General features: G+C 44.8%; 1 long non-coding RNA gene across 4 annotated transcripts; it reads left to right on the forward strand.

Moving 5' to 3' along the window:
• On the forward strand, positions 1–8,603 carry LOC123486563. Of its 4 annotated transcripts, none has more exons than XR_006659419.1 (5): positions 1–77; positions 377–489; positions 1,097–1,232; positions 1,591–1,668; positions 8,576–8,603. It is a non-coding gene; the product is annotated as an uncharacterized LOC123486563 (long non-coding RNA). The 4 variants fall into 4 exon arrangements; XR_006659417.1 differs by lacking the exon at positions 8,576–8,603 and adding an exon at positions 3,475–3,605; XR_006659420.1 differs by lacking the exons at positions 1,591–1,668; positions 8,576–8,603 and adding an exon at positions 3,475–3,605.
• The last annotated feature ends 690 nt before the right edge of the window (positions 8,604–9,293 follow it).

The raw sequence follows: 9,293 nt of genomic DNA on the forward strand, positions 1-9,293 counted from the left end.
TATGGACGTCCAGGTGCTGTATACGTAGACATATCTGGGGACATGGTCAATGCTAAATTGGACAGGAGCAGAGCCAGGTTAGTGGCCATCACTGTCTTTCATCCATTTAAAATGTATACTAATGTGTTACTGTTGAATATGTATACCTCTGAATTCACATCACCGTAGTCATTTTTATTTTATCTTGTTATACCTTTTAACGTCTGAAGTGAACCAGAAATTAAATTACTTAGAAAATATAGCACTATATCAAAATATTCTCATCAGGGAATAGCAATAAGCCTCGATAGACCTTCATGGTTTATTTACATATGCAATAAAGTTGCTAGGTAACATGTTTAATGTTTGACCTATTATTTATTATTTCCTTTGTCAGAGAGGTGCCCTGTAGTCCACCTCCTCCTGTGAGTATGGCTGACCATATGGCGATCACAGAAGCACTGGCGGTCCTGAAAGGAGCCAAACGGCCTTTACTCATCATTGGCAAAGGTAGGCATTGCTTTTTTAATAGCCAGATAATCTGGGGGAAACAGAACTAAAATCTTGCATAATTGCGTCAGATACTTGGATAAGGTCTGGGGAGATGTTAAGAGAAAGATACTAACGCCACTTGCGAACTCTCCACCCCCCTAAACGGAAACTCTCTGCAAGTTTCAGGCAAGTTTATGGGCCAAATGTCCCCTCCCGTTCTAAAATTGAAAAGATGCGAGCACCTGCGAAATCGGGATTTGTCCAAATGATTAGTGGTGAAAAATCAGCGTACCGGAACAAAGTTGTCATATCCCAGTCTGTTGACAGACGCTACTTCCAGTTATGTTACGTGCGTCTGTCCAAGAGAGATCAATAGCCAGCTGAGACGCACTGTAACACATATAGCACTGTACCACGGTTCAGTTGAAAACTGGGCCACGTTCGAGTCGACAAATGTTGTTGACATGATTTCTCATTCTACCTGTCCGAGAGGCACGTTCGTTCTACATGCTATATTTCTATCTGAACGTTGCACAACGTTTTGCTCAGCTGAATGCATCCCAGTTGTGAAGGCCAGTCTGTTGAAATCCGTGTGGCAGTGCCCTCTGTCTGTGTCCCTCTGCAGGTGCAGCCCATTGAAGAGCAGAGGGGGCTCTGAAGGAGCTGGTGGAGGGGTGTGACCTGCCCTTCCTGCCCACCCCCATGGGTAAAGGGGTGCTGCCTGACGATCACCCCAACTGTGTTGCTGCTGCCCGCTCCAGGTCAGCCTCTCCTTCTCTCAGCTGGCATCATATTAATGTACAGACCATTGACTGTATAAGTAGGACCAAGAATTTCCCTGACCATTTGAACGGACCAGGAAACTCCTGAAATCCCTATCTATAACTAGTCTCTCCTGGCCAGGTCATGTCAATGTAAACTGGTGTCAATCAAACAACTACACACTCCTATAACTAGCCTCTTTTCATTACATTTTGTTTTGTCCCTGCTCTCCTCCTCCTCTCTTCCTATCCTCCTCCTCCTCTCTTCCTATCCTCCTCCTCCTCTCTTCCTCCTCCTCCTCCTCCTCCTCCTCCTCTTCCTATCCTACTGGTTCTATGGTCTTGGTGGGGACTGCAGAGCTCTGCTCCAGTCTGATGTTGTGGTCCTACTTGGTGCCAGACTCAACTGGATCCTGCACTTTGGCCTTCCCCCCAGGTTTGACACCCAAGTAAAGGTCATCCAGCTAGGTCAAAGGTCACCAGCAGGGTTTCTTTTTTTTCCTTCTTTTTTTCGGATTCCAGATTTTCTGCTTATTCCGTTCTGATTTCTGGAATCTTCCAACAGGGATTTCTGGGAATTTTGGGAAAGTAACTGTAATTTTGCAACCCTAGTCACAGGTCATTTCATAGTGAACTACAGTTCATTGTAACCAGGTATAAAGGTATTTGACTCAGTCTATTGGATTTAGTCTATCAATTATATAGCTTCTCTATAAGTCTTTGTGGTCTCTCCAAATAATGTCATGGCTGTCTTAGTGCTGTACAGTACATCTATATTTAAGCAATAAGGCCCGAGGGGTGTGGTATATGGCCAATATACCACGTCTAGGGGCTGTTCTTAAGCACGATGCAACGCGGAGTGCCTCGATACAGCCCTTAGCCGTGGTATATTGGCCCTATACCACAAACCCCAGAGGTGCCTTATTGCTATTATAAACTGGTTACCAACGTAATTCGAACAGTCAAAATACATTTCAAATCAAATCAAATCAAATTGGATTGGCCACATGCGCCGAAATACAACAGGTGCAGACATTACAGTGAAATGCTTACTTACAGCCCTTAACCAACAGTGCATTTATTTTTAACAAAAAAGTAAAAATAAAACAACAACAAAAAAAGTGTTGAGAAAAAAAGAGCAGAAGTAAAATAAAATAACAGTAGGGAGGCTATATATGTACAGGGGGGTACCGGTGCAGAGTCAATGTGCGGGGGCACCGGCTAGTTGAGGTAGTTGAAGTAATATGTACATGTAGGTAGAGTTAAAGTGACTATGCATAAATAATTAACAGAGTAGCAGCAGCGTAAAAGGATGGGGTGGGGGGGCAGTGCAAATAGTCCGGGTAGCCATGATTAGCTGTTCAGGAGTCTTAAGGCTTGGGGGTAGAAGCTGTTGAGAAGTCTTTTGGACCTAGACTTGGCACTCCGGTACCGCTTGCCGTGCGGTAGCAGAGAGAACACTCTATGACTAGGGTGGCTGGAGTCTTTGACAATTTTGAGGGCCTTCCTCTGACACCGACTGGTATAGAGGTCCTGGATGGCAGGAAACTTGGCCCCAGTGATGTACTGGGCCGTAGGCACTACCCTCTGTAGTGCCTTGCGGTCGGAGGCCAAGCAGTTGCCATACCAGGCGGTGATGCAACCAGTCAGGATGCTCTCGATGGTGCAGCTGTATAATTTTTTGAGGATCTGAGGACCCATGCCAAATCTTTTCAATCTCCTGAGGGGGAATAGGCTTTGTCGTGCCCTCTTCACGACTGTCTTGGTGTGTTTGGACCATGATAGTTCGTTGGTGATATGGACACCAAGGAACTTGAAGCTCTCAACCTGTTCCACTACAGCCCCGTCGATGAGAATGGGGGCGTGCTCAGTCCTCTTTTTTTTCCTGTAGTCCACAATCATCTCCTTTGTCTTGGTCACGTTGAGGGAGAGGTTGTTATCCTGGCACCACACGGCCAGGTCTCTGACCTCCTCCCTCAACGTGACCCATGTTATACGGTCAAATATACCACAGCTTTCAGCCAATCAGCATTCAGGGCTCGAGTCACCCGGTTTATAAAAGGGAACGTGTGTGTGTCAGCCTTAGCATTATGTGGTGGTGCCTGGTTATTTATGTTGTGTTTAGCTTGAGGTTTGGCCACTCCTCCAGCTGCTGTTACATGTGTCACGCACGGCGCTCTTCCTGTCGTGTGTCGTTGCTGGTATGTTGTAGTAACGTTCCACATACGTTATTTATGTCAAGGTCAATGTCAAGGTTGATCTGTGTGCTGAGGAGATGGGGAACAACGTGCAACCTGCTGCTGCTCTCCTGGGGGACATCAATACTATTGTCAAGCAGGTAACACAACACAGTCCTGGGGGACTGGAGATCCTGGTTTGAATTCAGGCTCTGTCGTAGCCGGCCGCGACCGGAAGACCCATGGGGCGGCGCACAATTGGACCAGCGTCGCCTAGGGTAGTGGAGGGAATGGCCGGCTCAGTTCGTAGAGCATGGTGTTTGCAACGCCAGGGTTGTGGGTTTGATTCCCACAGGGGGTATGAAAAAAAAATAGTAACGTATGCACTAACTGTAAGTCGCTCTGGATAAGAGCGTCTGCTAAATGACTTAAACATGTTAAATGTAGAGGGCCCCGTAAACAGTTCCACAAACGTCAGCATGAGTGCTCTGACTGTGGAAGCACTAATCACTGGACCAAAGCTCACTGTCAGATGCACCAGCTGTGCGTCAAGTGCTTTTCTCCGGGCCACATGAGCTTTGACTGTAGTGAGGATGGGTAGCGACAGAACCCTGGATGTGGACAGACTGGCAGGTCTCAGGAAAACTAGAAAGCCTCTGTTCTGAGGAGGGCAATGTGGGGCGTTCTTATTTTTCCTCCACTGATGATGATATCCAATCTGTTTATTCTTACTTTTGTGAGTCAGTACCCAAGAACAACACAGTCATTTTTCAGAACACAATGAGAATTACTCAGAATGACAGTTTGTTTTACACCACTGTGCTAGTACAGGATAAAGTTGAGCTGAAGGGGATGTTAGATAGTGGGTCCATGGCTACTACTCTGCGCGCAGATATTGTACCTCGGTTGAGGGAGGCAGGAGTGGTAGAGGGGAACTTTCTAGCTCCTTCAGACATCATCCTGGTGGGTTGTGATGGGAACAAACTAGCCCAGTGGGCATGTGTGACTTAAAAATTCAACTTCTGTTATGTAGTCCCAGTGCTTATTGTTGATGGGCAGGTTGATGAACTCATTGTGGGCACTAATGTGTTGAAGTCTCTGATTAGACAGTTCAAATCAAATGACAGCTACTGGCGGGTGGCGGGTACACCAGGTTCCTTTAGCCAGTGTGATGTCAAATCTGGAGAGATGGAGAGGAGACTCCATCCCAGATAAAGTGGGCACCATTAAGTTGAAGAGAGCAGTAACGCTCCAACCCATGAGTGAGCATCTGGTGTGGGGCCGCCTACCCCCAAAGACAAAACTCTCTGTGGGCTGTACTGTTGTTGTCGAGCCCAGCACGTCTCGTTGTGTGAATCGACACATACTAGTGGGGAGAGTAGTTACGCCTCTGTGGGGGGATGGATGGCTCCCTGTGAAGATTGTGAATCCAACAACATCGCCAGTTACCCTGAGACGAAATGCTAAAGTGGCGGATGTGTACCCTTGCATTGCATTGGAGTATTTTAATGATGTCAAGCAGCAAGCAGCTCATCAGAACGTGGCAAAGGCTCAATGTGACAGATAACATGGCAGTCTGACAGCTAAGAGTTCAGTTGGTGGCAGTGTAGATAATGGCAACAGTACACTGAGGAATCTTGGACTTCAAGGCCTGTCTGTTGAGGAGTGTCCAGTTTCACAGTTCTGGAAAGATAAACCTGTCAACTTAATTGGGAAGTATGACACAGTGTTCTCTAGACATAACCTAGATTGTGGCGAGGCAAAGGAGTTCTGCCTTCGCATACGGCTGACTGATGACCGCCCATTTCGATGACCTTATCGTAGGCTGTCTCCAGCTCATTACCAAAAACTCAGGGAAACACTGGATGATATGGAGGAAAAGGAAATCGTCAGAAAATCCAGCAGCGAGTATGCCTCACCATTGGTGCTGGTATGGAAAAATAATGGGGACTTGCACCTATGTACTGACTTCAGGTGGTTAAATGCCCGCACAGTAAAGGATGCTCATCCCCTGCCTCATCAGGCTGATGTACTGGCGCGCTGGGAGGTAATGCCTTCTTCAGCACAATGGATTTGACGTCAGGGTATTACAACGTGCCACTGCATGAAGAGGACAAGAAATACACTGCCTTTTCCTCCCCTTTAGGTCTGCACGAGTACAATCAGTTACCTCAGGGCCTCTGCAACAGCCCGGCTACTTTTATGAGAATGATGCTGACCATCTTTGGTGACCAAAACGTTCTAAGTCTCCTTTGTTACTTGGATGATCTGATGGTTTTTGCTAAGACGGAGGAAGAGAGTCTGCAGAGACTTGAGATGGTTTTCAGCGGTTGCAGGAGCACAACCTTAAACTGTCTCCGTCTAAGTGCAAGTTTCTGAGGAGGTCTGTAAAGTTTTTGGGCCACATCATTTCTCAGGAGGGTGTAGCCACTGACCCTGCTAAAGTTCAAACCATTTTGAATGTGACTGAGAGTGAGATAATGGAAGCTGATGGTGTCACACCGTCTCTTATCAAAATAGGTTCTTTCCTTGGTATGGTAGTATACTATCAGCACTACATTGAGAATTGTTCCATGGTTGCTAGGCCATTGTTTCAGCTAACTACAGGTCAGAAGAAGCCTAGGAGAGGCAAGGGTAGGAAGAGGCCTGGTCCCCCTCGCAGGCTCACTGCTGCAGACTGGACTGCCGAATGTCGACTCGCTTTTGAAGCTTTGAAATCAGCACTAGTTGACCAGGCACTGCTGGTTCATCCAGATTTTTCTCAGCCATTTCTACTTTCCGTGGATGCATCTACTAGTGGTTTGGGAGCTGTACTATCATAAGTGCAAGATGGGAAGGACATAGCCAGGCCGATAGCTTTTGCTAGTAAATCTCTTAATCATGCACAATCCAAGTATCCTGCTCACCGGCTGGAATTTCTAGCCATGAAATGGGCCATTCATGATAAATTCAGCCATTGGCTGCGAGGGCATAAGTTTACTGTGTGGACCGACAACAATCCACTCAAATATATTCTTACAAAGCCGAGACGATGCATGCGAGCAGAGATGGGTTGCAAAGCTGGCACCCTTTGAGTGGCGCAGTGGTCTAAGGCACTGCATCGCAGTGCTAGCTGTGCCACTAGAGATTCTGGTTCGAATCCAGGCTCTGTCGTAGCCGGCCGCGACCGGGAGACCCATGGGGCGCCGCACAATTGGCCCAGCGTTGTCCAGGGTAGGGGAGGGAATGGCCGGCAGGGATGTTGCTCAGTTGGTAGAGCATGGCGTTTGCAACGCCAGGGTTGTGGGTTCGATTCCCACGGGGGGCCAGTATGAAAAATAAAAATGATGTATGCACTCACTAACTGTAAGTCGCTCTGGATAAGAGCGTCTGCTAAATGACTAAAAATGTAAAATAAAAATGATATCCAGTACATACAGTGGGGAGAACAAGTATTTGATACACTGCCGATTTTGCAGGTTTTCCTACTTACAAAGCATGTAGAGGTCTGTAATTTTTATCATACGTACACTTCAACTGTGAGAGACGGAATGTAAAACAAAAATCCAGAAAATCACATTGTATGATTTTTAAGTAATTAATTTGCATTTTATTGCATGACATAAGTATTTGATACATCAGAAAAGCAGAACTTATTATTTGGTACAGAAACCTTTGTTTACAATTACAGAGATCATACGTTTCCTGTAGGTCTTGACCAGGTTTGCACACACTGCAGCAGGGATTTTGGCCCGCTCCTCCATACAGACCTTCTCCAGATCCTTCAGGTTTCGGGGCTGAGATCCCCAAAGCCTACAAGAATTCTGATAGTGAAACTCCACTCAGCTGGGATGGTGCTGTGCCTGATGCTGTTAACTTGGTTGAAGATGCTTTGTCAGTCTGGTCTGTGACAATCTACCAGGATTCTGATCAGTCGTCTGACACTACTAGTGTTGAGTCGGAAATTGAAAGTGTGCTGGCTCCGGATATGCTGATCTGTAGTACTCCCCAACCTGAGGTTAGACCTTTGAGCACGGTTGGTGCTGTCCGTGACATTCCTGCTAGGTTTTTGGGTGAGGGTGTTCGGACTAGACTAGGTAGATTTATTAATCCAGTGAATAGGCTAATCCAAACTATGTCTACACAGGAAATGAAACAATTATTGGTTTCTCAGTGACATTTACATTTACATTTTAGTCATTTAGCAGACGCTCTTATCCAGAGCGACTTACAGTTAGTGAATACATATATATATATTTTTTTTATACTGGCCCCCCGTGGGAATCAAACCCACAACCCCCAACCTTTTCTTTGTTGTGTGTATGTGGTAATCTAAGTGGGTCTTAGAGTGATTTGTGGGTTTGTCTAATATTTTTGACAATTCATGTAACTTTGTGTGTAGTTCATCAGCATAAAATGTATTTGGCATTTTTTGTATAGGGTTGAATAAGGGATTAGCTACCTCTTATTTTTCCTAATCCTTCACGGGATAGCTTTCCAGCTGATCGACCATTTGTGGGTCTAGAATTAAGGGACTACACTGGGTTACTCTGTCGCCCTGTGGGTGTGAAATGTTTTTTTCTTTCTTTGCTTTGTTACCTTCGAGGTAATGTGTTTTGTTTTGTGTTTATAATCTAGTGTAAAACAGTAGGGGTGAATGTAGTAGTGTGATGTTGTTCCCCTAGATTATGCACCAAGTTGCACACAAGGACAGTTCAACTAGGCCAGGTCAAGAGGGGATGTTAATAAGTTAATACTAATAATAATAATAATAATAATAATAATAATTCAATGTGGTTTTTATTTAATTACAGCTGCATAGCTAATGTAATTTTTTGGTGTACAAACATTTTTATATATCTATATTGTAAATACACCTAATTGTAAAAGTTTTGTATATTTTGGTTTGGTCCATCGCGGGTTATCTGTATTTATGTACCCTCTTATTGTTCTATTTTGCCTGTCCTTCAACTAGCAAGGTATGTTGTCCTTGGCGCCGTAATTTGTCAATATAAAACTGTGGTAAAGTTACACAAAGTGCTGTTACGCAACTATAGGTTTTGTTACAATGTGGACAATATAAAGATTTATGTTAACAACTTTCACCAAGCTCGCTAATTTGGGTACCTATTGTAACTCGGGAGTATTTGGGTCAGTGTTTGAGTGAGTTTCTATGTGCTCACGCAGGTGCCCGAGAGCTGTGGCTGCACCAAGGGCTAACCTATTGTGTGTTGTCTCTTCGTGTACAGGTATGTCTTTTATTTTGTCAGAATTATGTTGTATATCATTTTACTTGTATTGTATAGTGTGTTGTTAGGCACTGAATGTGTGCATGCAGCACCTGTTCTCTTTGCCTGACCTTCAACTAGCAAGGTGCCCGAGAGCTGTGGCTGCACCAAGGGCTAACATCATTTTTTTGTCTCTTCGTGTGCAGGTCGAATAAAAATTATCCAACCATCAGAATTCCAGTTGTGGCAGTGTCCTAATTAAAAGTACACAACGCAGAACGAACCACGCTACATATGCATAATGATGTAGTAAACAACATCGCTCTGCGTGGGAACTTTTGGTGGGGGGAAGTAGCCTTTATAAGTCTCCATGGTGGGTAAAGACCATCACTTCGTTGTCTTGTTGGGAATAGTAATAATTTGTGACAGTACGCATTGTATTAGTCTAACGGTTGTTTTTAATTTAGTTTCTCACATTAAACAGACATTTGAGAAGGATTTGAGAAGCGAATTGCTTGCAGTTGTACCTATGAGACACAGACACACTAAAGCTGTACAGTGTAGTTAGAAAAGTCAATTTACATTATTTGCAGATGTGTTCCCTTTTATTTACAAATCGAAAAATGTAACATTTGAAATGAATGTGGCAGAACAGTTAAGCATAGAGTTCCTGTGGA

Source organism: Coregonus clupeaformis, unplaced genomic scaffold (genome assembly GCF_020615455.1).
Source record: "Coregonus clupeaformis isolate EN_2021a unplaced genomic scaffold, ASM2061545v1 scaf1269, whole genome shotgun sequence".
Classification (NCBI taxonomy): domain Eukaryota; kingdom Metazoa; phylum Chordata; class Actinopteri; order Salmoniformes; family Salmonidae; genus Coregonus; species Coregonus clupeaformis.